The sequence below is a fragment of the Vigna unguiculata genome, chromosome 11, assembly GCF_037176805.1.
Source record: "Vigna unguiculata cultivar grain cowpea cultivar isolate G323 ecotype 2 chromosome 11, ASM3717680v1, whole genome shotgun sequence".
Lineage (NCBI taxonomy): Eukaryota > Viridiplantae > Streptophyta > Magnoliopsida > Fabales > Fabaceae > Vigna > Vigna unguiculata.
Window position 1 is genome coordinate 10951819 of NC_140802.1, and position 26379 is coordinate 10978197.

The window sequence follows — 26379 nt, forward strand, 5'->3', positions numbered from 1 at the left end:
AAAACCACGACTAGGGTAAAGTTTCACCATCCATATCATATCTCACATAATTATCTCACTCGTACCCAATTAACATACATTCTGAATTTAACTTACCACATGCACCCAATTATGCTTCATTAGAAGTTACTTGAACTCATCAAAGGCTTATTCATGTATTTTACAAACTCCAAAATCATCAATATTAAATAATGTATATCTCTAGCTACTGACCTTCAAATCCAATCTCCTCCGTTCAAAGTGAAGAACCACATGTTATGGACCACCTGTCAAAATTTCACCTAAATAGGACGATTAACGAATCGGAAAATGCAGTTTTACGAAAACTGTGCGAACCAGAAAAATTGGTGGTGCCTAGCGCCCAGAATCAGACGACTAGCGCCAGCGGGACTAAAATACCACCCGGCGGTTACTGTTACGCGAAAAGTACGAAAAATAGCGTTTTTCATGAATCAACACACCATGCACCTCTGGTGTGGCGCCTAGCGGCCAATATGGTGCCGCCAAGCGGTTCTTGCAGTTCCAGGAACCCAGAAATATCCTCAACACCTTCAAACCTTATTCCAACCCCTACAATTCTGATTCCACTTGATTTACGATCCAATAGGCGGCCTTCACATGTTTATATTCATTATTCCTTAATAATACTCCTCCATATACGAAATTCCACTAACCTTACCACTTAATCTAGTGCGACTATGAAATCCCCAATTAATCAACCCACCAATTGATATTCATGCAATTTTCAAGTTCATGCAAATTTCATCAATTTAGTCACTACAAACAATAATTCATCATGCAATTGATGTATGTGCAATAAGAATTCAATCCAAACACAACATCACTGACCAATCACCCAAACGAGAAAAAAAAAATAGCAACAACAGTATAGCGCCCGACGGGTCACTCCCGACCGCCAGGCGGATCATCCGCAAACCCAGAAAACTGGGTGTAACCACATGTGCCGCTAGGCAGCAATTCATGCGCCGCCAGGCGGTTTCTGAAAAAATCCAGAAAACGTGAAATAAAGCAGAAATTGAGGTTTTCCCAATTCAAGTATGGCCCAAAACACATCTTCATACAATATAGAAATAAAAAATGCAATACGAACTCCCCTAACCTGGGTTTTCCGTAGCTTTTCCTTAGCTCTCGCAAGCTTTCCCTTGACCGCCAATGTCTCCCTTCTCCTTTCTCTCAAGACAGCCCTCAGTTTCACTCAAAACTCACCCAACTCACTCCCTTCCCTCTGATTTCTCTCCCTTCTTGTGCAATAGCAGTCCAGACCAAGAAAACCCTCTTTCTCCCTTCAATTTGTCTTTTAATTACTTCTTAATGAAGGTTAATTAGCCAAAAACGAAAATTGGTTTTAATGCTTGTGATAAGTGTCATTCCAGACCATTATGGGATTGTTTTTCAGCCCCTTTGGCTACTAGGTTCCCTACCTCTTTCTCTTCTTTGTCAAAAATCAAGTTTAGCAAAAAGAAAACTTAATTTAGGTCTCACCAAGGTTTGAACCCCTAACCCTGCGAATATTAAGTCAATGTTAACCATCATGCAAATTCATGTTTCATGCTAAACTAACATAACTCAATTAATATATTCTTACTTAACATGCACATTCATATTATTAAAACAATAATAACTAAATAACACATAAATGGCATACATAGGACTTGAACCCAAGTCCTCTCACACAACCAAAGTACTCTCAACCATTTGAGCTAGTACTATTCCACATCATATCAACCACTATTAAATGCCATAAAGGCTTCCACGACCCGCATTTATTAATTAAGGGTCTTACAATGTTCATTATATGAATTGATCCTTATAGATTTAGTTCTTCATTAGGAAATAACTAAAATGCAACAAAAGAATATGAAAAGATGAAAATAGATTATAACTTATGCAATTAATTTTTATGTGTTGTTTTTAGTAGAATTAGGCCTCAAATAGGTTGTGAACCTAAACCATAATTTTGCAAACCCAACAAACCCAACAAACCCAAAAACATTATGGGTCTATTATGGCCTCTATCAAGGTTTAGAAGCTCAATTACAAAAGTAAAATCTACCTCAACTTCTAACAATCGTAAAAAATATTAGAGGAGTCCAAATCCAACAATACATTTGTCCATTTTGAAGCCCATAAAATACAACTAGAATAAGCCAAAAAGATATTTACAAGGAAAATTATGGCTCTAATAACAAACAAAGGTTAGATAAGATAAAAATACAAAATTAAAACAATTATATTAAATGAACCCAATTTGTTACTAATAATAAAATTAAACTAAAATTGGAAATAAGACAAATGGAAATTTTAATCAATGCATAATAAAACTATAAAAGGTGTGTACATAATAAAATTATAAATTATCACTTATTTGTTTTTTTCATTATAACTAGCTTTTCAAAATTCTTACTTTTTTTTTTTTGAAAATAAAAGAATGTTTTGACAAACTTGAAAGAGTTACTATATCCATATAGGAAAATGATATATTAACAACCTTTTTTTAACAACTTCTCTCACTACCTGACATGGCAGTGATTTTTTAATTTTTAATTTTTCTTTTCACACTTCCACGTACGAGAGAGAAAGAGAGTGAAAGAGAGGTTGATGGAGTGACAAAAGTAAGAGAAGCAAGGAGAGAGAGAGGTTGAGAGCGAGAGAGAAAGGGAGGTTGATTCGGGAAAGAAGTGGAAGTCGTGAGAGAAGTGGAGAGCAGTTTGTTTTTTCTCCATCCCCAATTTTGTTCTTCCTCCTTCCCCTAAGTTTTTTCTTCCTCCATCTTCGAAGTGTCTTCTTTGTCCATCCCCTAAGTTTCTTCTTCCTCCATTCCCCAAGTTTGTTGTTCCTCCGTTTTCGAAGTTATTTTTTGATGGGGTTCGTCATTTCCCCGTTGGTGGAGCAGAAAAAGTATTAGGTTTACCCACTGCAACAAATTCGTGGTTTAAGGTTTAGGTTTGTGGAAATGAGGCATTTTTTTCCCTTTTTGGTGAATATTTGATAAAGTGTGGATTTTTTTTGTAACAGTATTGTTCAAGAGCGGAAGCGGAAGGTCAGTTGTAGAAAATAGTCACTTTAAAGCAGAATCTGCAGGATTGGTGTTTCCAGTTTATGTGCAAAGCAATGGGTTCGTAAATGCGAACCTGCATTTTTCTGCATTACCTTGGTTTGCACTTCAATCCAAGATGAGGAGTGACACAACCATCTATTGAAATGGGTTCACCTTATACCAACCCACCTCATCCACGAACCAAACATGTTAAATTCTCAAAACTTAAGAGCTACTATTTTCATGAGGGTGAGGGAAAATAATGTAATGTAGAAAGTGCAGGTTTGCACTTACGATAACATGACTTTGCACTTAAACTGGAAGTTTTTATTATGCAATACATATGGCACCATCTGCAAAATTTACAAATATAATTCCTTAGTACTTGGTGTGAGTTAACTTTATTAATAAAGTGTATAAATTACTCACGCCACCAACGGGATACTTATAAGCCAAGTGAAGAATGGGAAAGATTTTGTTCAAATCATTTAACGTAGGTTAGCAAAGTACACACCTTGGTTTGCACTTAAATTCGGGATCACGAGTGACACTACCCTTTCTTGAAATGGGTTCACCTTATTACATTTCACCTCAACCATGAACCACACATGTTAAATTGTAAAAACTTAATGGCTACTACTTTAATGAGGGTGAGGGAAAACAATGTAATGCATAAAAGTGCAAGCTTGCACTTACGATAACACCCTTTTTCACATAAACTGCAATTTTTTCGTATGCAAGACGTATGGTACAATCTGCAAAAATTTCTCGTTATAACTTCCTCTTACATCACTTAATTAACAAATTTTATAAATTATTGATGCCACCAAGGGGACTGTTTAAAGGGATACTTATAAAGAAAGTCAACGAGGGAAAAGCTTTTGTTCAAATGATTTAGCGTAGGTTAGCATAACCCAAATCATTACTTAGCATTTAAATGTGGGACAACGAGTGACATAACCATTTTTTTAAATGGGTACACCTTATTCCCACCCACTTCAACCATGATGCAGACATGTTAAATTCTCAAAACCTAATGGCTACTACGCACACCACGGTAAGGGATAACAAAGTAATGCAGAAAAATGCAGGTTTGCATTTACGAACCCATTGTTTTGCACATAAATCGGAAGCACCAATCCTGCAGATTCCGCTTTAGAGTGATTATTTTCTACAACTAACCTTCCGCTTCCGCTCTTGAACAATACTGTTACAAAAAAAATCACACTTTATCAAATATTCACCAAAAAGGGAAACAAAAATGCCTCATTTCCACAAACCTAAACCTTAAACCACGAATTTGTTGCAGTGGGTAACCCCAATACTTTTTCTGCTCCACCAACGGGAAAATGACGAATTCCATCGAAAAATAACTTCAAAAACGAAGGAACAACAAACTTGGGGAATGGAGGAAGAAGAAACTTAGGGGATGAATGAAGAAGACACTTCGAAGATGGAGGAAGAAAAAACTTGGGGGAAGGAGGAAGAACAAATTTGGGAATGGAGAAAGAACAAACTGCTCTCCACTTCTCTCACGACTTCCACTCCTCTCTCTCCTTGCCCTTCACTCGCTTTTCTCCCGAATCAACCTCAATTTCTCTCTCGCTCTCAACCTCTCTCTCTCTCTCTCTCCTTGCTTCTCTCACTTTTGTCACTCCATCAACCTCTCTTTCTCTCTCTTTCTCCCGCGTACGTGGAAGTGTGAAAAGAAAAATTAAAAATTAAAAAATCACTGCCACGCAGGTAGTAAGAGAACTTGTTAAAAAATGGTTGTTCATATATCATTTTCCATCCATATTTGAGTCACATTTTGTCTTTTCTTTTTTTAATTTTAGAAAAAAAGAATAAGATTAGATGAGAAACTTGATATGGGTTAACCCATACAAACTAGATAAAACTGCATGTAATAGAATAATTATTTTTGTTTTGTGACATCATTATGTTGATAGAATATTTAGAATAATATTATCACCAAGGAATAAAATTTAAAACTAAACTTACAAAACAAGCCACTAAATCATTTTCATCATTAAAACTTCTAACATATTTCTTATATTTTGTAAAACACATACATCTTGACAGAACGAATGAACAAACGGTGGCACAATAAGTAAATAGTGGTGTAACAAGCAAATGGTGGTACAACGACGAGATTTTGAGATGAATAAAGAAGCGAACAAGATTGTAGAACAAGAAGATGAGTGAAACCATAATCAAATCATGGTGAGTTTTATTCACTTTCGCACACAAAATGACCTTCGCTGCTATCGTTTTGTGTTCAAAAAAAATCCCCTTTGAACTTGCAAACTCAGTTGCAAGCTTGCAAGTTTGGGTGAGTTCACCAAGTTCATTGTGATTCTACTGAGTTTGCAACAAAAATAAGTTTACTTCTGAGTCAACTCGGAAGCTATGAGTAGAAACCTAAACTTGTACGAGAAGTTAACTCACAAATTTGATAATCATGATTTCACTTCACACTGTTACTAGAAATCAACATTTCAAACATAACATAGTAAAATGTACCTAAAGAAAAAAAAATTAATAATGTAATACATGAATGTTCTCTATTATGAGTATACGTCACTTCCAAGTTTCCACTTTTTGTAATTTACCATATCGGAATAAATCAACCACTAGTACAAAAAAAGCCTATTACATCGGTTATTTTGGGCCTATTACATCGGTTTTTTCACCGATGTAGTAGTTCCCGATGTAGTAAGTGTTTGATATATTACATCGGTCCCTGGAATCGCTGTAATATATTACATCAGAAGCGGCAGCAGCGGAAAGCGGCAGCAGTGAAAAACCAACGGCAACAGCAGTAAACCCTAAACCCTCAACGACGCGGTGGTGCGATGGAACGACGGCAGCGCGAAGGGGCACGATTCAGAGCGCGATTCGGAGCTCGATTCGGAGCTCGACTAACGGCGGAGGAACTCCCAAGCAGCAGCGTCGTTGTTCGAATAGCAAAGAGCGGCTCCGTGAATGGTGGCGCGATTCGCGAAGGTCGAGGAGCAGCTGCGTTGAACGAAGAGCGGCAGCGCGAAGAGGGTCTGCGCGGAGGAGAGGAGCGCTTGCGCGGAGGAGTGGTTGCGTGGAGGAGCGGTCGCGCGAGGAGAACCTGCGGTGTTGTGCGGTGGCCGTGCGGGGCTGGTGTGGAGCGCCTGCGCGACGCCTGCGCGGAGGAGTGGTTGCGTGGAGGAGCGGCCGTGCGAGGAGAACTTGCGATGTTATGGGGTGGCCGTGCGGTGTTGGTGTGGTGCGGTGGCCGTGCGGTGCTGGTGTGGTGTGGTGTGGTGGTTGGGAACGAAGAGCGAAGAGAATGCAAAGAGAATGAAGAAAGCACGAAGACGAAAAGGAGAAATGAGGGGGAAAACCCTGCTGAGAAAAATAAGGCGTACTACATCGGTTAAACTGGGGAACCGATGTAATATAACTGCTCTGTGCAGAAAACCTTTTTTTTTTAATTTTTTTTTAAAAAATGAGTATTACATCGGGTGTGTTGGGGAACCGATGTAATATAGTTCGCAGAAATTTCAAAAATGCCACCGCGCACTGTACTACATCGTTTTTCGTGTAACTGATGTAATATCTTGTTGTAATATACCATTTTTGCACTAGTGAACTAATAATTGCAGAACTTACAAATTGTCAATACATACATAAAAAATAATTTTTATGAAACTAACCTTCACGATTTTGTCTAAGAAACAAGAGAAAAATAATTTGGTCTTACTAATGAACAAACATCGCAATACATGTGTGCTCTACTAGTGTTTATATTTCAAAGTTCAGTACTTGAAACACAACAACCACTTTGAACAAATATACCAAATTAAAGAAAAACTTATTCTAATTGTATTATCTATTATAATATCTAAACAAAAAAATTGAGTCTAATAATATAAGAAGTCGTATAATAAAAACTTAAAGTCTAATTTATTATATGCATACTTATATTAATAGACGCGTTAGATCTTAAAAGAATAAGGTACAACAATTTTTGTTTCCTAATTTACCCTCTAAGCTAACATATGATAACCATATCATATCTTCAAAAAATTAATGAAGATATCTTCCAAAAAAATAATTCAAATTTAACCTTAGTATTTATTTTTAATGAATGACTTCAAAAATGACCATAATTACACCAAAAAGACTAATTAAAACTTATCAAAATATTAAACTAGTAATATTTATAATACTGATAATAATAAAAATACTACTACTAATAATAATAATAATAATTAAAGTGAGATAAACAACTTAAATAAATTAATACTCACAATATTGGATGATGTAGCTTAGATGATGAACCAACTACACTAGTAGATTCAACTTATTTTGATGTTACGTCAACTCCTCCTATCTTGTAATCTTAAACTTCTAAAATAAATTAAAACCAAACATTATTAATATACACATGAACATACTCATCATTGATTTTAAAACCATCAAATGAAGTTATTGTGGTCTTTAACTAATTTTAAGGACAAATAAGTGGATTTAATAAACTTTAAAAGGCATCCAAATCCATGCTCTCAATACTACTAGAGGCCATTGTGGAAATGGAGGTGATCAACATATCTTTAACCATTTTTGATAGAATGGAAAAGTAGGGAGAATTTAATTTCCACCTAACCAAATTATCAAATTGGTTATTACCATCTCCAACAAATTCATTCAAATACATTTCATTCTTTCTATCTATGGAGTCAATTTCTCTAAAATGCATTTTAAAAGCATGATCTTTCCTAATATTTTGAAATTTCAATAATTGTTGATGTATTAGATTGAGAGACAAAGTCTATTACACCAACATGTGATTGCTTAGATATGTGTTATTGCTCATCATGAGCTAATTTATATAAATAATACATTTTAAAACTATTTTGCATAGTTAATTCTACAACTTTGTTTGAATCATATTTATATATTTAATGAAATATCAAAATCACATATTCAAAATTGTAACAATGATATACAATGACACAAAAGTAGTGATTGATGTTATCAACATTATTCCAATATTTGCCTCATGCCACAATTAATAGTGGCAAGATTCATAACTGCACAATGAATATTAGGCATTTGGAAAAATGCAAGATGTGTACTCACATCAAATAAGGTGGAAAAAGCTTTATTGACTACACAACTTTTTTTTAGAAACTAAATAAATGCTTGGACATGTTTCCAAATCATTAGTAGGAAGGTGAGTTGTGTACTCGCATCCAATAATGTGGAAAAAATTTTAGAGGCTTTACGAAAACTTTTTTATAAACTTAATAAACTTTTGGGCAGATTTCCAAATAATTAGTAATTGGGGGACTTTCATCCAAAAAGAACCATATAACTATATTCTTCATTTTTAAGTCCGTACAACACAACTTGAAATTTTGTCAATAGATATAATATCATAAATATGAAATTTCACCTTGTGGGAACATTGGGACACAATAGTATTTTGCAATCACATTTTGAAAACTATATGCATTCTTTAAACTTAGTCGATCCTTATAATTAAAACCTTACAAATACAACAATATTCCTAATACTTGTTATTGATTTGTATTACTCTTTTAAACAATCACCTTCAATTAAGTTTAGTATTGGGCATAACATCTCAATGGAAAAATTGTTCATCATTTACTAATTTACTCATATTCTTAACCTTTTTAAATATGTAATAACCACATAATTAGACAATGCATTATTAATTATAAGTGTGGACACATTTCTATGTCCTCATCTCCTAGATACGTCTTTAACTTTTTTACCTATATTGTGTTCCTTTATGGGGAGGTATGATAAAAAAATAATTTTCCTTTTCTAATACCTTCGAACATTGTGTAGAAAGTGTGCAATGAGTGTGAATAGTTTATGTTTTGATTTATTGTCCAACAATATGTGGTGAGTACTACTTTAACACAATTTAACATAAAAGAAGACCTTTAACCTAATTTTTTTTTATCATATATCTAGATATTGTAAACCTTGATGAGAAAAGAAACAAAGGTTTTAATTGTATGCAAAAGTTCTTTAAACTCTCATCCTCCACCATCCTAAATGGTTGTGCATCTATAATGAAAAAAATAACAATGGTCTCTAGGAAAACTTGAGTATTATACTTTTTCAGTTGTAGGTGTTGGTTGGTTAGCTTGTTGTGTACCACCATTTTTGGCATTGGAAAATTATTGGTTGGATTTTCATATACAAACTTAATATTTAAAGGATTTTCATATACAATCACATGACTTAAACCTCATTTGGATGTTTATTTTCAAGGAGTGCACATGACCTAGAATTGGACTTTTAGGAACATACAAGGATTATATTTTTAAATTTTCTCTCCTAAAATTCTTGGCCATGCCTCTTACAAATAGGTCCTTGAGGATCTTTGTAAATCACTTGAATTTTGACTCAAAGTATCGTCAGTATAATGAATTTCTTTAAGACTCAAAAAGTTATTTTTCTTGACTCATATCTTGCTTCGTTCAATTTGGTGACCAGTGGCAGAGCCATGACGGGGCAAGCGAGGCCATTCCCCCCCTCCAACTTTTTTAACCTTTTTAAAATTATATATATTTAGAATTTTTAAATTATATATATTTTTTAATTTTTTAAATTATAATTATCACTTTAAATTAAATAATAGTATACTGAAAATTAATGAAAATTAAATTAGATATTTTTTATTTCTTTTATAAAGTACAACATTTAATGGTAATAAATAGTACAATATAAAATTGAATATAATAAAATAAAATTGTTAAGATCATTTTTATTTTCTCTTTACATTATTTTTTGAGTTTTTTTTCGTATTGTACTCATTTCTCATCCTTACCTGATTTTTTCTTTCTTCTGTTATTGAATAGAAAAAAAGTTCAACAAAATTTTATTATTTCTGTCCTCATTTTTTTCATATCTTCTTTCATTCTTAAAGAAAAAAAAATTATCTTGTCTCACTTGGTAGTGCAATAATTGTTTAATATTTAGTCTTGTTTTTTTTTTATCTCATTACCCTTTTGTATATCCATTTTTTATGAATATAGAAGAGCAAGTAATGTATTATGTGATTTTTTATAGAGGATTTTTAATTGTAACTCGATCATCATACTTTTTTTTTAGTAATTATGTCTCTCAATTTTTATTATATTATAATAAAAAAAATGGTCTTAAACTTGTTTTATAGATAGGTATATTGATAAAAAAAAATTCATTTTTTAAAATTGATAAAAAAAGAAGGGAAGATAAGAACAAGACAATAAGGTTGCTCATCGCATAAGCATAACAATGATGAAATGAAAATTTGTGATGACTTTTGAATTGATTTGCACAAATTAGTAAAATGGAAAATGAATATTTTATATATAATATGATTATTTACATTAAACAAAAAATAGCTGAAAAATTTAGTTATGATTCAATTATTTGATAAGTTAAAAAATATGAAAAAACGAATAACAATAATTTAGATATGTGTATTTTCTGTTATAGGTATAACTATATTAAATTATGTATTAATTTTAAGTGAATGAGCGACAAAAATGTTAAATATATAAATTTTAAGTATATTATTTTGGCTCCTCCAGAAATCTTAATCAAGATCCGCTACTGGTGGTGACTACTATATTCATCCATTGGATTCCTTTGTGAGTGGCCTGGTTTCACTCACCAATCCTCATAAGTGTCTTTGTCCATTTTTTACTTAGTTTTTTTTTTCATCTTTGTCTATTCAATTTGGTGCCATGATTTGTCTTGTTTATTTGATTCATGATTATTTTGAAGCAACTTTCACACTTATATGATGCAAATGGATTAAATTCTTATTTAGTGGCAAAAGTCCTAGAGTATACTGTTACCCAATTTCTAAAATCAATTCATTATAAAACTTTCAAGTCATTCTTTGTTAAAATCTCATCACGTGCAATTTGATTCATATTAGATATCCTACCACACATATGTATGAAGTAAATGAAAAAATTAAACAAGACCAATTATTTATTTAAAAATAACATGAGCACTTAACAAAGTTGATAATATCACTTAACTCAGTTGAGTAGACTATTAGAATTAAGTTCTTTAAGTCATAATTCTTAATCCTTAAGAAATAAATAATATATAAAATAGTTTCACCCTATAATCAATGTAAGATTTTTTTTTTCTTTTACCCTAAAATAGATATATTTTCATTGCAAAAGAATTGTATATGTCGTGCCTGGACTTTAAGAAAAGAAAATAAAAAAGTATGAAGATAATTACAAAGAAAACTACTACTATATGAACAATACATGAAAATAAATAAAAGATGATATAGAGAAATGAAAATATGGAAGACAAAAAGAAATTTGACCTTGTTTCAAACTTGAATTATGATCTAAAGTCTCAATTACTTAATTAAGCAAATGCTTTGCTTGAATGAAAATCTTTTATTTCAATCTAGACTTGGTATCTTGTTTTACTAAAACCATCTAACTTTACTTGAGAGGAAAATCTTAAAAAAATAAAAATAAAAAAAGGTTAAATTACTTTTTTGTCCTTATATTTGTCACATAGTGTCAATTTGGTCTTTATGTTTTTTTCTGTCTCAATTTGGTCCTTGTTTTTAAAAAAAGTAATTCAATTTGGTCCTTACCGTTAATTTGACCAAACAATGTAGTCAACGCCATGTGTCCATTTTTTTTTTAATTTTTAAATTTTTTACACATGTCACTTCATAGTTGTGTCATGTGTCAAAATGATTCAATTTAATCTCTTTATTTCTTTTTAGTTTCAATTTAGTCCCAATTTTTATAAAAAAGAAGCATTATTGTCTCTCCTTAAATTGAGACTCAATTTACTTTTTGTACAAATCTTATGGTGATATTTGTACTAAAATTAACGTTTTTATTAAATATTTCTAGAAATATTTTTAAATTAATTTTAAATTCTATACAAAACTTTAAATTTTGGCTTTGTTTTGATTGAACTTGAAATTTAATCCCTAAACTTATGTCTGACAAGTTATTTGATTTTTGATTTTTAATTTTCACTAATTTTGTATAATATAATACACTTGATGCCTTTATACATGATGACAAAATGGTTAATTATTAAAATTAGGTTTGTGGTTTAACTTTGTTTAATAATAAAACTAAAAACAAAAAGTTTGTTTAAAAACCAGAAATTGAAACGTGATGTTGACTTTAAAATTATTTGGTCAAAATTGACAGCAAAGACCAAATTAAATCATTTTTAAAAAACAAGGACCAAATTTAGACAAAGAAGAACTAAATGACCAATTTGGCACTATTTAACAAATATAAAGACTAAAAGAGTAATTTAACCAAATAAAAACATAAAAATTATAATAAAAATATAAAGAATTACATTTGAACAAGAAATTATTAAAATATATCATAAAATCATGATAACTATAAGTCATAAAAATTAAACCATCAATTTTATTATTTAAAGATAACACAATATAATAATTGGAATATATATAATATTAAAATAAGGGAAGTGTGAAACTCATTGTATAATATGACATCTAATTCTTTGCATTTCTTATGATGGGTCTAGTCAAGCCTCATTTTCTAATTTTATTACACTATCTTCCCCATTTAAGGCACACATTCATCATGCTTTAAATTATTATTATATTTAGGGAACAGATTTGCAATGACCAATTAAAATGAGACACATAATAAATACACTGTTGAAATTTGTGAAATTGTATACATGACTCTTCCGATATAAATAATACTCCAATATGTTTGACTAATTTATAGCATCATGAAATATTTTAATTTTTTCCATGCCTACAATGTTATGGAATATATGGAAATCTATGCAATGATTGTTTGTTTCTAAATTTTAGAACATCATCATCAACACAGAATCTTGATTATTGTTTTCTCGTCACGGCCAAAAAAATGTACTTAAAAAGGATTTCTTATAAATAAATTAAGAAAATGCATAATTGGTCCTCAATTGAGGTAACATTATTTCAGATCTCAAGAATATGTTTCAAAAACTTCATTATAGAAAATAAAGAAAAAGTAAAAATAAAATATATAATTGATATATATATATATATAAATTAATTTTTATAAGTGTACATATATTAACGTTTTAAAAATCTCATTTTTTCTTTATTTATAAATTAATTTTAAATATATTTTTTTCTAATTTTCACGTCATAAAAGTGTTTATAGAAATAATTTATCGAAATTGCTTACTCTCCGAAATTAATATTTGAAAATATAATTTACGATTTATTTTAGTCTAAAATATACAAGTTTTTGTGATTTAAATGACAATATTGATAACTTTTCGAGAAATCTAGCGAAAAACAAAAATATTAAAGTAATAATATTAAATAATAATTAAATTTAAGAACTATGACATCATATAAATTATTTTTACATACTAATTTAACAAATGTTTACAATTATGTACGTAACCAATAAAATAATTTGGACTATTATCATATAAGAAGTTATTGCGCGCGCGGGTTAATTATATTAATGATCAAGACGAATATGAAGTATAGTATTAATCATATTGTTCCATATTCAAATATAAAATATATTGATTCTTTGAATTCGTACGAACGAATAAAATTTTCTATGTGAGTTCCCTGAGTTTAATTATTTAATACAAAATTGTCTTTTTCTTTTATTAAATTGAAGGTCACTTGAACATCACTTAATCACAACATCAAATCGAAAGTTAAATACTAAATCATAACGTAAATATGAAGGAATTTTAAGAAATTAAAATAAATTACTAGAAGAAGGATTACAGGTGTAAGGTTTTTGATTGGAGGAACATTAAAAGCATTTAGTATATATTTACCCTTTTGCAAACTCCCTCTTTTTGGCACGAGGAAACTTGAATTTGACTTTATGCATGTAAGAATATTGATATTGAGTTAAATGTTTTGGCTTAATTGTATTTTTAGTTTGTATTATAGTAATAACAATTTAATGTTTTTTTATTAATTTTTAATTTAATATGAATTTTATATTTTTAAGTTTTTTAATATAGTCTTTTTGTTAGATTACGTTTACATCATTTTTTATTTTTATTTTTTATAGATTTGGACAATACGCACTACAAGAAAAAATATTTTTAACGGAGGTTTATTTTTACATTATCCAGGGTTAAAACCTCTACTAAGTTCTTTACCCGGGGTTTCGATTTCCCCCGCTAAACCATCCCTGGAGAATGTGTTAGTCGGGGTTTTTATGAACCCCAGGAAGCACCAATCAATAACGGAGGTTTTTTATCCTCTTGTATTTAACATAGGTTTTAAAACCTCAATTAAGTTTTGTGAGTTTAAAACCCCAGTTAATTACCATGAATTTTGAAACCTCCATAAAATATCGTGGATTTTGAAACCTCCATAAAATACTATGGATTTTAGAACCTCCATAAAATAACATAGGTTTTAGAACCCCCATAAAATACCATGGGTTTCAAAACCTCCTAAAATACCCTGGGCTTCAAAACCTCCGTAAAATACTATAGGTTTCAAAACCTCCGTAAAATACCATAGATTTTTAAATTATTATTATTATTATATTTTTTTACTCATTTATCATTTATGTATTCATATATATTTTTTCAATCACAATTATTTACATTTATTCTATTTTTTTAATCTATATTTAATGAAATTATACATAAATAGATATAAACTCATCAAATTGATAAATTATTTATAAATGACTAAATGTATATCAAAGTATATCAAATATACGAATTCAAATTCAAATTCAAGTACAATATTAGTCAGCAAAAACTATCATGAAGTACTGCAAGGGTTCTCAAAACATAAAATGGTTCAACTAACTTCCACATTATATTATATTCTTCAACTATCACATATGATTTTCCTCATGTCCAAAACTTGTTGTATTAGTTTGCACACTTCCTTGATTAGAAACCTACAATATAAATGTGAATCATAATTACAAATGTAAACTTTAAAAAATAAAAGAACTTATGCAGTCTTAAACATTACCGGTGCAAGATTGAACATAGTCAACTCATGAGACAATATTAACATCCTTAGCTCTCTCCACAAGGTAATATCTGCATAGTCATCAATCTAGCTTAGTAAATTTGAAGATATAAGATGGTTTACACAAGACAGAGTAGTGTGTTTATATTGGGATACATACCTACGTTTAAGAATCCTCCTTTGTTGAAACAAGTATGTCACCATTTGATTTTCATTTGCATCATATCTGAGTAAAACAACAGAAATCATAATAATTATAATCATGATTCAGAAAGAAACCTAAAGTAGAAAATAAGTTGAGAAGTTTTTTCATTTCATATACATGTTATACAAGTATAAAGAAAAATTAAAACAGAGTAATAATTTCTGGGAGATTAGCTTCCCAAAATATACCCTTTTGTTAGAGATGCCGTATAACACATGACATGTTTACCAACTACTTTCCTCGTGCCATTTCATGATATAAATACATTGTAAAGGATAACATAAATTTAGTTCAGGTGGTGATGATAGGAACCATACAAAATTATAGTTAACATAAGCATATGTTTAATCACATCATTGAACTAGAGATCAAAATTCATAAGCTCAAAATCCAATACCACTCATAATTGGCCAGATAACTTTTTCATTAGAAATATAAAGGGCAAGATCGTGAATCTCACGAAATCGCAATCCTGCCACCAATCCAACTCACATATATATTTATTTATAAAGTAAATTAACAATTTCACTTAATAATTATGGCTGAAAGGTTTAAAAGTTAAAATTAACAAAATCTTATTTAACATGAATAATTTTCAAGAAAATCAAAGGAGTTAACTAATTTTACTATCTATGAAAAATCACGAAAAGAAATATTCTTAAAATGAAAAATAAAATATAAATAAAATTATGATACTTGAATGACCTTAATTTTCTGTTATCATCCTTGTTTTTTCATTTCCCCCCATAGTTTCATTTCGAGTGAATGCTTTTGGTGCATTGAAGAGCTAGTGAACCCACTCTTGGCATGAGATCTCAACTGCTACACTCTGCCTCTTCCTCGAGTCCAGTAAATACCAAACCCTCAAAAACCAAATGCTAACAAACCACAAAAGAACCAACTACACTTTCTACTTCTGAATTGAAAATCAAAGTTCAAGACGTTATATATAGATGTAGTTACTCACATATGAGAAATATATCACACTTTGTTATTTGACTTTGCCATGGCTCGGCCACTTGTAATGATCCACCCTCTACCAACCATTTCACATATTGGCTACACTATGATGACCCTTATGGTGTGTGCCATTGCATTGCTTATGTGTGCTTCTCATTCTTGCAAATGGCGGAAGTGGGCCTCTTGCTATGCCTTTGGAGAAGAACCTGTCATGTAATCTAAACCTAAATAAAGTTAACCAAATTGAATGAAACTATTTATTTGCATGGTGTGCATGTGTTTAAATAAAATCACAACACTATTGTCAAATCAAATGAATAACCTAGCATGAAGCCATTAATAACAATTATCCACAAAAAAACACTTTAAGAAATGAAAATAGGTTTTCTAGAAATTAACAAAACCTTATACAGCCTGGATAGGTTCAACCCAAGCTACAAACCCTATAAATCACTAGAAAGCATAGGTAAAGTATCTATCAATTCAAAATCATGACTATCATCTGGTATTATGTCTTTGGCGTATGTGTCAAACAATTCCTTATCCTGAAAAGAAAAGAATGATACTAATGGATATAATTGTGTCAAACAATTCCAGAAATAGTGTATTGCATAAGATAAATGCAACAATGAATCAAGTATGATAAATGCAACTAGATATTAGTTAATGTAATGTAACAGATATACCTTCCATGCTTTTGCAACAAAGATCTGTGAACAGAATGAGTAGGATTAGAAATTAGGACCAAATCTACAGTTTGGTTCATGAGAGCATCAAAGACTTCTTGGGGAGTCTTCTTTAGTTAAGTCACAAGGCTCTTCAAGGTCTGTTCAATGTTTGACTCTGTCATGGCAGAGTTCTCATATGCAAAATCAAACTTATCAACAAATCATAAAGTCAATCATTTCTTTTATTTCATCATAACCACACACATATAAATACACTCAATTTTCTTCTACAATGTTTGACAGAAAAACCATAGATTATACATGTTATCTAGTCTAAGAGAATCTTAGTCTGAAATGTAGTAATGCTACCTAATTTTCTAGTCTTATAAAGAATTTTGCAAGGAGTCTGATACTCTACAAGGAGTCTTTACATGAGTGTTTATTAAAAAACCCTTGAGCACTTGGATATTATTTTCTTCTGTTTTCTTCTCATTATTTGCAACTGCTACTCTATTCATATGCAACCACACCCTCAACATCAATCCTCCTTCTTCAGCATTTTATAAATCTACAATATGCCCGAAGGAGGACATCTTCTATGGCACATCTAATGTTGATGAGTCCTTCAGTTACTATTCCGAAGAGCTTCATGGTTCTTATTTTGAACAGTGTTCAATGGTTAGACTTCCAATAAGAGATGCAGAGCTTGTACCTAACTCGAATGAAAGCCTCTTTGACTATGTATCAGCTGATATTCTGGTTAAAATAGATGTGTCTGGTGAGTGTTCTTCTTGTTACCGTCTTAGACGAGGCCAATGTCAACTTGACAGCCAAGGGAAGTTCTTATGTATACAAGGTACCTTGTTTATTGATGGAAATAATTTGTTTCAACTAGCTCCTAGGCTGATGATTTATCTCTCGTAATTCTGATGTGGAATGAAGAAACCTGATCTAAGTATATCTAACTGGTTAAGTAATGAAACAAGCACTTAAGGATCCAATATGAGTTCTCACTTTCTCATGAAGTTTAGTTATAAGAAATGGTTATTTAACCGATCCAAGTTACCACTTATTTCTACTTACGGTTTTATTGTTATTTGTTTTTGTTTAATTCCTGTTTTTTTTTCATGTTTTGCAGAGAAAACTAGTAGAAAGATGAAGATAGTGGTAGCAGGTACAACTTTTTCAAACTGTAATTCTCTCTGCAGTGATTTATTTAACTTCGAACACAAAAGTACAACATTTTGTAAATTATTTGTCAATCTTGTATCATAGCAGGTTAAATATCTTCACTGGTTGATGGAGTTTTCCAATATAAGTTCATCTTATGAATATGATAAGTGATTAAATACAGAAAAAAGATGTAGATGTATGGTGACTTCCTATAACAAAAGTAAATAAATAAACAATCTCCTGCAGACAATCTCATATGAAAATAAACAAAGCATCATGGAGGGTATGTTTTTTTCTTATTTTAACTCCTTACTGTAATAAACCTATAGCTACATCAGTTGCTGGAGCATTGGGAATTTTGATGGTGTTGGCTTGCATCTTACGAAGATACTATTTCCACAAGAAGAACCCCATTTACATAATGATCGAGAACTTTCTGAAACAACATGGACACCTTTCAGCCAAAAGGTACAGTTATATATATATATATATATAAATTGAAGCCATTAAGTAATTTTTTATTTAACAGGGAGGTTTCATACCAGTTTATAAGGTGATTGAAACTACTGAACTTATGCATTCATAATTTTGCTTCAGAGGAGTAATCACCTTTTGTTCTCGTTTCAAAAGGAAAAAGCAGAAAAACAACTCTTAACAAATATTACAAGTATCAAGGCTCAACCAATCAACCAAAAACTCAATCCATGAGTGTAAATTAAAATGAAATCCACAAGCAGATTATAAACTAAATCCAGAAGCAAGAAGCAAAACACTTCTACTACATAACAATTCCAGTTCAAAGTAATTAAAATCTAAGAATATTTATTCAATAAACTCACCTTACGAGACCGTCTTCATTAAATCACGAATCAATCTTTAGCTTGACCAACCTTTACTCGTTTTTCGTCTCTAAACCACAAGAATTCTCTGTTTAGGTTAGTGTTCACAGAGGCTTTTTATTTACAATTAATCAATCGAGGGTTCTAGTAAAATGTTACCCAAAGTGTGATAATCTAACCTTACAACTCACCACCGGCACCGGGAACGAAGAATGGGGATGAGATGAGTGCCCTGTGCTGCTGGAAGTCGTGAGTTTTTCTTGGTGAGAGATGGAAAACAAAATTGAATGAGATGAAAATAAAAGCATGTGATGAAATCGAAAGAGTAATGACACGAAATTTTAAGCAAAGGAAAAATTGAAAGCAAGGAGAACAGTGGTGAGGCACAATCGTTGATCGATAACAAAAGTGAAATCTAACCTTGAGCGAAGAGGAAGAAATCAGACACTTTTGTTATCGATCAACGATCGTTCCTCCTAGGCACTATGATTTGAAATCAGGGAGAAGAAAATTTGTTGGAAGGCACGCGAAGATCATAGATGAGACGTGAGGCAAGTTGCTTCTCAGTTTTTGACTGAAAATAAAAAATAAATAAATTAGAAACTAAATTTTGCTGAGGTTTCTTGAAAAAATCCTGGAACTTAAGGAGGGTTTCTAAAACCTCTGTTATGTTTAATCTTAGTAGGGGTTATTACAACCCCAAATAATAAACCTCTACTAAAATTATACTTTTTTGTAGTGACGCATCTATAATAAGTATTAACAGAAAAGAAAACTCATGGACCTAAGCTGATCTAACAAAACTAACCACATTAAATCTTTTTTAAAATGATTTAATGAGTTTCTTTTTTGTTAGATTAACGTCAATGCTATTTATTCCATTCTATTTTCGGGTTTGGACTGTATGTACAATAAATAAATATTAACATAAGTTAATTAATTGACGTTAATATTGATATAACGAAACTGACTATATCAAGTATTTTTAAAAATTATAAAATCCATAGTAAGTCAAATAAAACATATTAAATTATTTGTTAAAAAATATAACCACTAAAAATGTTATTAAACCTTTGTGATTTTAGAGAAATGAAACAAAAGTGAACCATTATCTCACGTAACAAAATGGGATAAGACCATTAACCACCAATTTTATTGAATGATGATGATGATGATGATTTTGAAACCAGAATGTTTAAATTCTCCAACCATGATATGTGAGCAACAACAAGAGGCAAAGAACAAAAAGAAAAGAAAAGAATTTGTCACTTTAGAAGGTAGATTAAGAGTTGACTTAATTTTAGAATGGCTTTTGTTGTTCGAGATATGTGATTATAATGCTTACTCATTTCCCACTTGAAGGTGGGTATGGTATCTCTCACTTTTTTTCCTTTTGTCTTTGAAATATAGTTTCCATCACCAAATTTAATTATCTCACTATTTTTCTTTTCTTTTCAGAATTTGCCATGTGATTTTAATCCCACTCTTCCCAAAATATACTACTTTCATCCTAAAATAATTAATATTCTCACTCTTATTGTATGTAGTTTGTTCTAAAATGATTAGATTCTTATTTTATAATGTATTGTTAATTATTATTTTTTATTTGTTCTCATAAATACTCTTAATAATTAATTAATAAAAAATTAATATTAATATAATCGATAATGAGACAATTATATATATATATATATATATATATATATATATATATATATATATATATATATATATATATATATATTTCTAAAAAGTCTAGTCGAGTTGGCCACCATTGAAAAATAAGTCAGGAATTGCAACTCGTCTCGCTAAAAGGCAGGCTGGCAGGCTAGCTCATCATTTTTTTAATTATATATATATATATTTATTTGTAAATGAATATTTAAAGCATATTTAGTCATATAAATATTTTCTAACATGTTAATTCATCAATTAAAACTTTTAATTGGATAAATTATAATAATTATTACATTTATATTTAAAATTACTATATTATAACTTAATTTGTAAGTGTTAGTGATTTAAGTTATAATAGTGGTGCATATTTACATCTTTACAAAAATATAATATAAAAAATTTAATCTTTTTAATTTTTTTAATTAAAAAAAATAAAAATAAAAATGGACCAGTGGGCCGGGGATGGGTTGTTAGGTGGGTTGGGCCAAAATGGGCTGGCGGGTTGAAAATTTTAACTCGGTTGGTCCCATTTTGGCAGGGTGGCGGGCTGGCCCGCAGGCCTAGCCCACTTAGCCACCCATACTAACTTGAAAAAAGGTAAACAAGGTGCTCAATCATTGGAATGATGTTGAAACTATGACTTGAAAGTGGCGAATAAGGTGTCGAAACCTTGGCGAGTGTCGAAACCCCTACTTGAAAGCGATGAACAAGGTGTCAAAACCTTGATGGGTGTCAAAACCTCAACTCAAAAATAGTAAAAAAGGTGTTGAAACCTTGGCGGGGTGGCGAAATCCTGACTCAAAAATGACGACCAAGGTGTTAAAACCTCAGTTGGGTGTCGAAAACCTGACTTGAAAGTGGTGAATAAGGTGTCGAAACCTTGGCGGGATGTTAAAACCCCGAATTAAAGCGACGGACAAAGTGTTAAAACTTTGGTGGGGTGTCAAAACTTTGATTAAAAAGTGGTGAACAAGGTGTCGAAACCCTAACTTGAAAGCGATGAACAAGTGTAGAAACCTTCGTGCAAGGATTAGGGTGTCAGAATCCCGATATGTAGAAGAATTAAGGTGTTAAAGCCTTGACTAAGTGAGAAACAAGGTGTGGAAACTTTGAGAAAGGGATCGGGGTGTCAAAACCCTGATGTGTAGGACAAATAAGATGTTGAAACCTTGGTGTAGGGATCAAAGTATCAAAACCTCAATATACGAGAGAAACAAAGCATCAGAACCTAAATGTAAGGATCATGGTGTCAAAATCCCAATATGAGAGAGAAAGAAGGCATCAAAATCTTGACGCAAGGATCAGGGTATCAAAACCCCGATGTGAAAGAGAAATAAAGTGTCAGATCGTTGGTGCAGGGATAAGGGTGTCAGAACACCTGATACGCAAGAGAAAACCTAATCAATTAAAATTTTTAACTTGAAGGAGTAAGTCTTAATGTATGTCAATCTCTTTGTATTTCTTTTTTTAAGAAAATGAGTCAAGAATCATCTATATGAATGAATAAGGCTGCGATCCGGAAGAGAAATTTTTTATTTTTTCTTTGTTTTTATTTTAATGAAATTTTGATTTTTTTTTTTGAAATATGGATTTGACCATCCCTAAGGAAAATGTATCTATCTGAAAGGATTCGATGACCATTAACTTGTAAAGGGTCTCACAATCTGAATGAGTAAAAATTACGTTTGATTTTTTTTTTTTTAATTTTGAATTTGACTTTTCTTTTTAACTATGAAATGTTTGAATTTAACAACTCCCAAGAAGAGGGTTTTAATTTAATAAAGAGAACAACGAGGTGTAGAAACCTCATGGAGAGTGTATCAACCTTATAGATGGAAGAATTGAGGTGCACCAACCTCGTGGGGGGGTGTACAAACCCTATGGTAAATTGATGATATATAGCTCATTCATCATATGAAGAGGATCATATTCCAGGGAATATCAAAGAACCTAAATTTATGTTTGTTTTGAATTTGTATATAAAAGGATTCTACAAGCATTCATATAAATGAATCACGATTCGATCCGATATATTTTTTCTTTTTCCTTTCTGAAAGATTGATGGACATAATGCATGATAATGTTGACACATGTTGTGATCCTATTTTTGAATTTGATAAATATATGTGAATAATGCTTGGTTATGTCCATCAAAACAAACATGTGTTATATCCTCAAATTTAGTGTGTTTTGTTTTGTGTTTTAGTTGTTTTATGGTTGTTTTGCCTCTAATATGTCTTTTAAGTATGTTAAATAAGTTAATAGGAAACATTTGTGGTGGAGGAAAACAAGCAAGAACTCAAGAAAGCATGATTCGATAAGAAAATATTGATTTTTAAGCAAATACCTGCGTCGAGCACCACTGAAAAACTGGGGTTGAGCGGTGGCGAACTGGGGCTAAGCACCACAAGGCTGAGCGATAACGTCATTGACATGTTAAAAAACGGGGTTTTAATTTTGTTTTTCGCGAAGGTTTGGATCATTCCTCATTTTGCACGATATAAAAACACTTTTGGGTGCTTGGAGATCCTCTTTGAGATTGATAGGGGTGTTGGGAAGCTCACTCACTCCTCCTTGGGCCTTCTCCTCCATTCATGGTTAGTTTTCCCCTTTTTGGGTTGGAGAAGAGATAGGTCACGATTGGAAGCTGGAGATGCGAATGTGAGGTACAATTGGAGCATGTAGTGGCAGGTAAGAACCCAGGGAGAGGGCTTGTATCTTCTCTTTGGTTTCCATTTCTTCCTTATCTCTTCTATTTGGAAACCTTGGGTTCTCCACCATGGAGAGTTAAACCTATGTGTTGAGATTAGATGTAATAAATTGAATCTTGTGCATTTTTGTGATGTTAATCCATATCCTTCTCCATTTATATGTTAGTATTTGATTTCCATGCTTAAAGCTTGCTTTGGTTTAGCCACCCATGCATGATTTGTGGTTCTTGAGGTGTTGGAAAATGTCTTTTGAACCTAGAACTTAAATTGAATGCCTAATGGAGCTTGTATTTAGGGATAGAACATGATTCATTAGTAATCTTAAGACTCTTGAACTTAATGCATGATTTCACTTGTTGAGGATTGAAACTTGATGAGTTATCATAGACTCAAAGTCACTAGGAATAGGATTTGAGTATTCTTGTGAGTTGATTTTGACATGAAAATAGAATTGACATGTTTGGGAATGCATGCGAATGAAGTGAATGAAATCTAGTCTTGATATTTGTATATACTCTATCTTAAATTTTTGTTTCACACCAACTGTTTGATAAAAATACAAAAAGAGTTTCTTAGTATTTTTGTGAACTTTGTTGTCTAATTGAATTGTGAATTGCTAGAGTTGACATGTGTTGCACAAGTCCCTGTGGAGAGAATGATATAATTATTACTTGCTATGTGGGACCAATGCACTTACCGTTTTTCACTAACAAAGGGTCAATGTCGAAATTGGAGTTTAGGGTCTGTGTAGAAACTATGCTTAGGGGCCATGTGAGTTAGGCTTAAAGTAGGAAGGATTCAAGAAATTTGAGTTGAGCGGTGGTTGCATGTATGTATGACTTGGTATGTGTGTATGTGCCTTTTTTTTGTTTAGAAAAACATTTTTGAATGATATGAAATTTTCAATTGATTCTCATTTCATTGTTACCTTGGATGCATAGAATCATTTTGCTTTAACATTTTTTTCTTATTCTCTATTTTTTTTATTGAAATCAACTCTGTGGTCTAATTAGTTTGTTGAGAAACCCTTTTTTTGTATAATATCTTTTGAATCATTGTTTGAACAACATGCATGAAATTCCAAAGGATCTTGGAAGCATTAGGATGAGTGGTGATGACTGACTAAGACATTGCCCCAATTTGAAAGTTAAGGCATTGACTTTAGGACATAAAATATGTTTGACTTTTCCCAATTGTTAATGACATCAGAAGGTCGGTCGTAATGGCGAATTGCAAACTTGCCCCAAATGTGGGAGTCTAGATTGGTGCAAAAAATGGCATTGGGCTCGCCCTAGTTATTGATGGCTTGAAAAGGTTGAAAATGACAAGGACTTCACAAGCTTCTTCTAATGTGACTCGGTCAGTCAATTTGAGAATTTGCTTAGTCACAGGATGAATGTATGAAATGTATGGATGACAAACAACAGAATTGCCCCAGTTTAGGTTCAAAAACAAGGGAAATGCATGATGGTAGGAAAAGATTGGTTAGGATTTAGGTTGAAAGTGGAGTATATGGTAAGAAGCAAAGATGGAGTTCATAAAGAATGAAAGAGGGTGGCCCTTGTCTAATCGATGGGTGTTGCTAACTTTATAGCTTTTGAAACATATTTCAAGTCAAGTCATGATTGTTTTATTCTAAAAAAAATATTTTGATTCATGGTTTCACAAACTTGTTATTTTTTGTATTTGATGAGTGCGTATTTTTGCCCTCATTTAGTGTTTAATTCTGGGTATTTAATTGAACTTTTTTCTGCTTAAGGATTGATCTAATTAGGATTTGTGATTATTAGATTTATTGAGTACGTAAGTAAAAAATGGCATAAAATTTAGTTGCATAAAATATTATTGGATATTCTAACGTTTGTTAATGCATCTGAAATTTAATTTGGGTCATTAAAAGTTTGGATTTGAAATATTCAAAGTTACAAAATAAGTCCAAAATCGGAAAATTCTGGAAAAGAAATAGTCAGGAGCTAAATGCACCCCCAATTTTTATTTACACACTCCTCCTACAAGTGGACCGCAAGAACCTGTTCTGCACCCCCAGTTTTTACTAAGTTGCACCCTTCCTACCACTTAAACTCCACTCAACCAGATTATGCCATATGGCAATCCCCACCTTTTAAACATGTCCAACCACATGATGACATGTGTCATCCTATCATTGCACAGTCAAAGGGTCAAATCTGGTCAAGCATTCAAAAGCTGGTCAAACAGTCAACTGTGGTCAAAGACTGGTCAAAGGAGAGGGTTTAACTGCAAGTATTGATATTTTTGGATTTTCAAGCAAATTTGGACCATAGGATTAAAAATGGCTTATTGAGAAAATTAATGCAAATATTATTTGTTAATAATTTATTAGATATATTTAAATAATTAATTTATTTAATTATATCATAAATTATTAACCAAACTATATTTGTAAATTAGTTTAGATCTCTCCAAATATTTTTGAATATTTATCTTTATCTTTATTTTAAAATATATTTGAGAGGTTTTAACAATCGAAAAGCCCAGTCCAAGTCCTATATAAAGAAACCAAGGGAGAAGTAGAAGGAAAGAGACTCGACACTTCGGAATTTAGGAACCCTTAGGGGGGCCTAATTTCTTTCTCTCCCCTTTCTTCTTCTATTTTTATTTTATTTTCTGTTTCATGGAGTGCTAAACTTCTTGGGTTGATTCTGTTGTAATTTCATTATGGATTCTGAGGTTAGAATGAAATAATTTCTTTGTTCTTTTTATTATTGTTGTGGTTTTCATTCATCTATGTCTTTTATCTTTGAATCACGTAAATTGTAATGATTTTAAATCTATATCCATGTTGATCATATGAGTCAAAGGGTTTTTTAAATCTAATTGAGACTTTACTTTGATTTTATTTAGAAACTTTCATGTGATTAAATGAGTTTTTACCAATAATTGAGACTTTACTTTGATTAAAGGTATTTACTCTAACGAAAATAATATGAGACTTTACTTTGATTAATTAAGCTTTTTATTTGGTGAGGAGATAAAAGAATAAACATGATTAGGCATAGTAAAATTTGACTGAGACTGTACTTTGATTGAATTTAC

At 31.4% G+C, this 26379-nt stretch overlaps 1 long non-coding RNA gene across 17 annotated transcripts; it reads right to left on the bottom strand.

The window, feature by feature from the left end:
• Nucleotides 1-14746: 14746 nt before the first annotated feature.
• On the bottom strand, nucleotides 14747-19598 carry LOC146880997 (uncharacterized). Of its 17 annotated transcripts, none has more exons than XR_014986281.1 (9): nucleotides 19578-19598; nucleotides 19096-19490; nucleotides 18917-18986; nucleotides 18620-18686; nucleotides 16923-18513; nucleotides 16244-16454; nucleotides 15232-15297; nucleotides 15072-15142; nucleotides 14747-14994 (listed from the first exon to the last, which is right to left on the bottom strand). It is a non-coding gene; the product is annotated as an uncharacterized LOC146880997 (long non-coding RNA). The 17 variants fall into 17 exon arrangements; XR_014986292.1 differs by lacking the exon at nucleotides 19578-19598 and having other exon boundaries at nucleotides 19096-19175; nucleotides 19337-19571; XR_014986291.1 differs by lacking the exon at nucleotides 19578-19598 and having other exon boundaries at nucleotides 16923-17062; nucleotides 18391-18513; nucleotides 19096-19571.
• Nucleotides 19599-26379: the final 6781 nt, after the last annotated feature.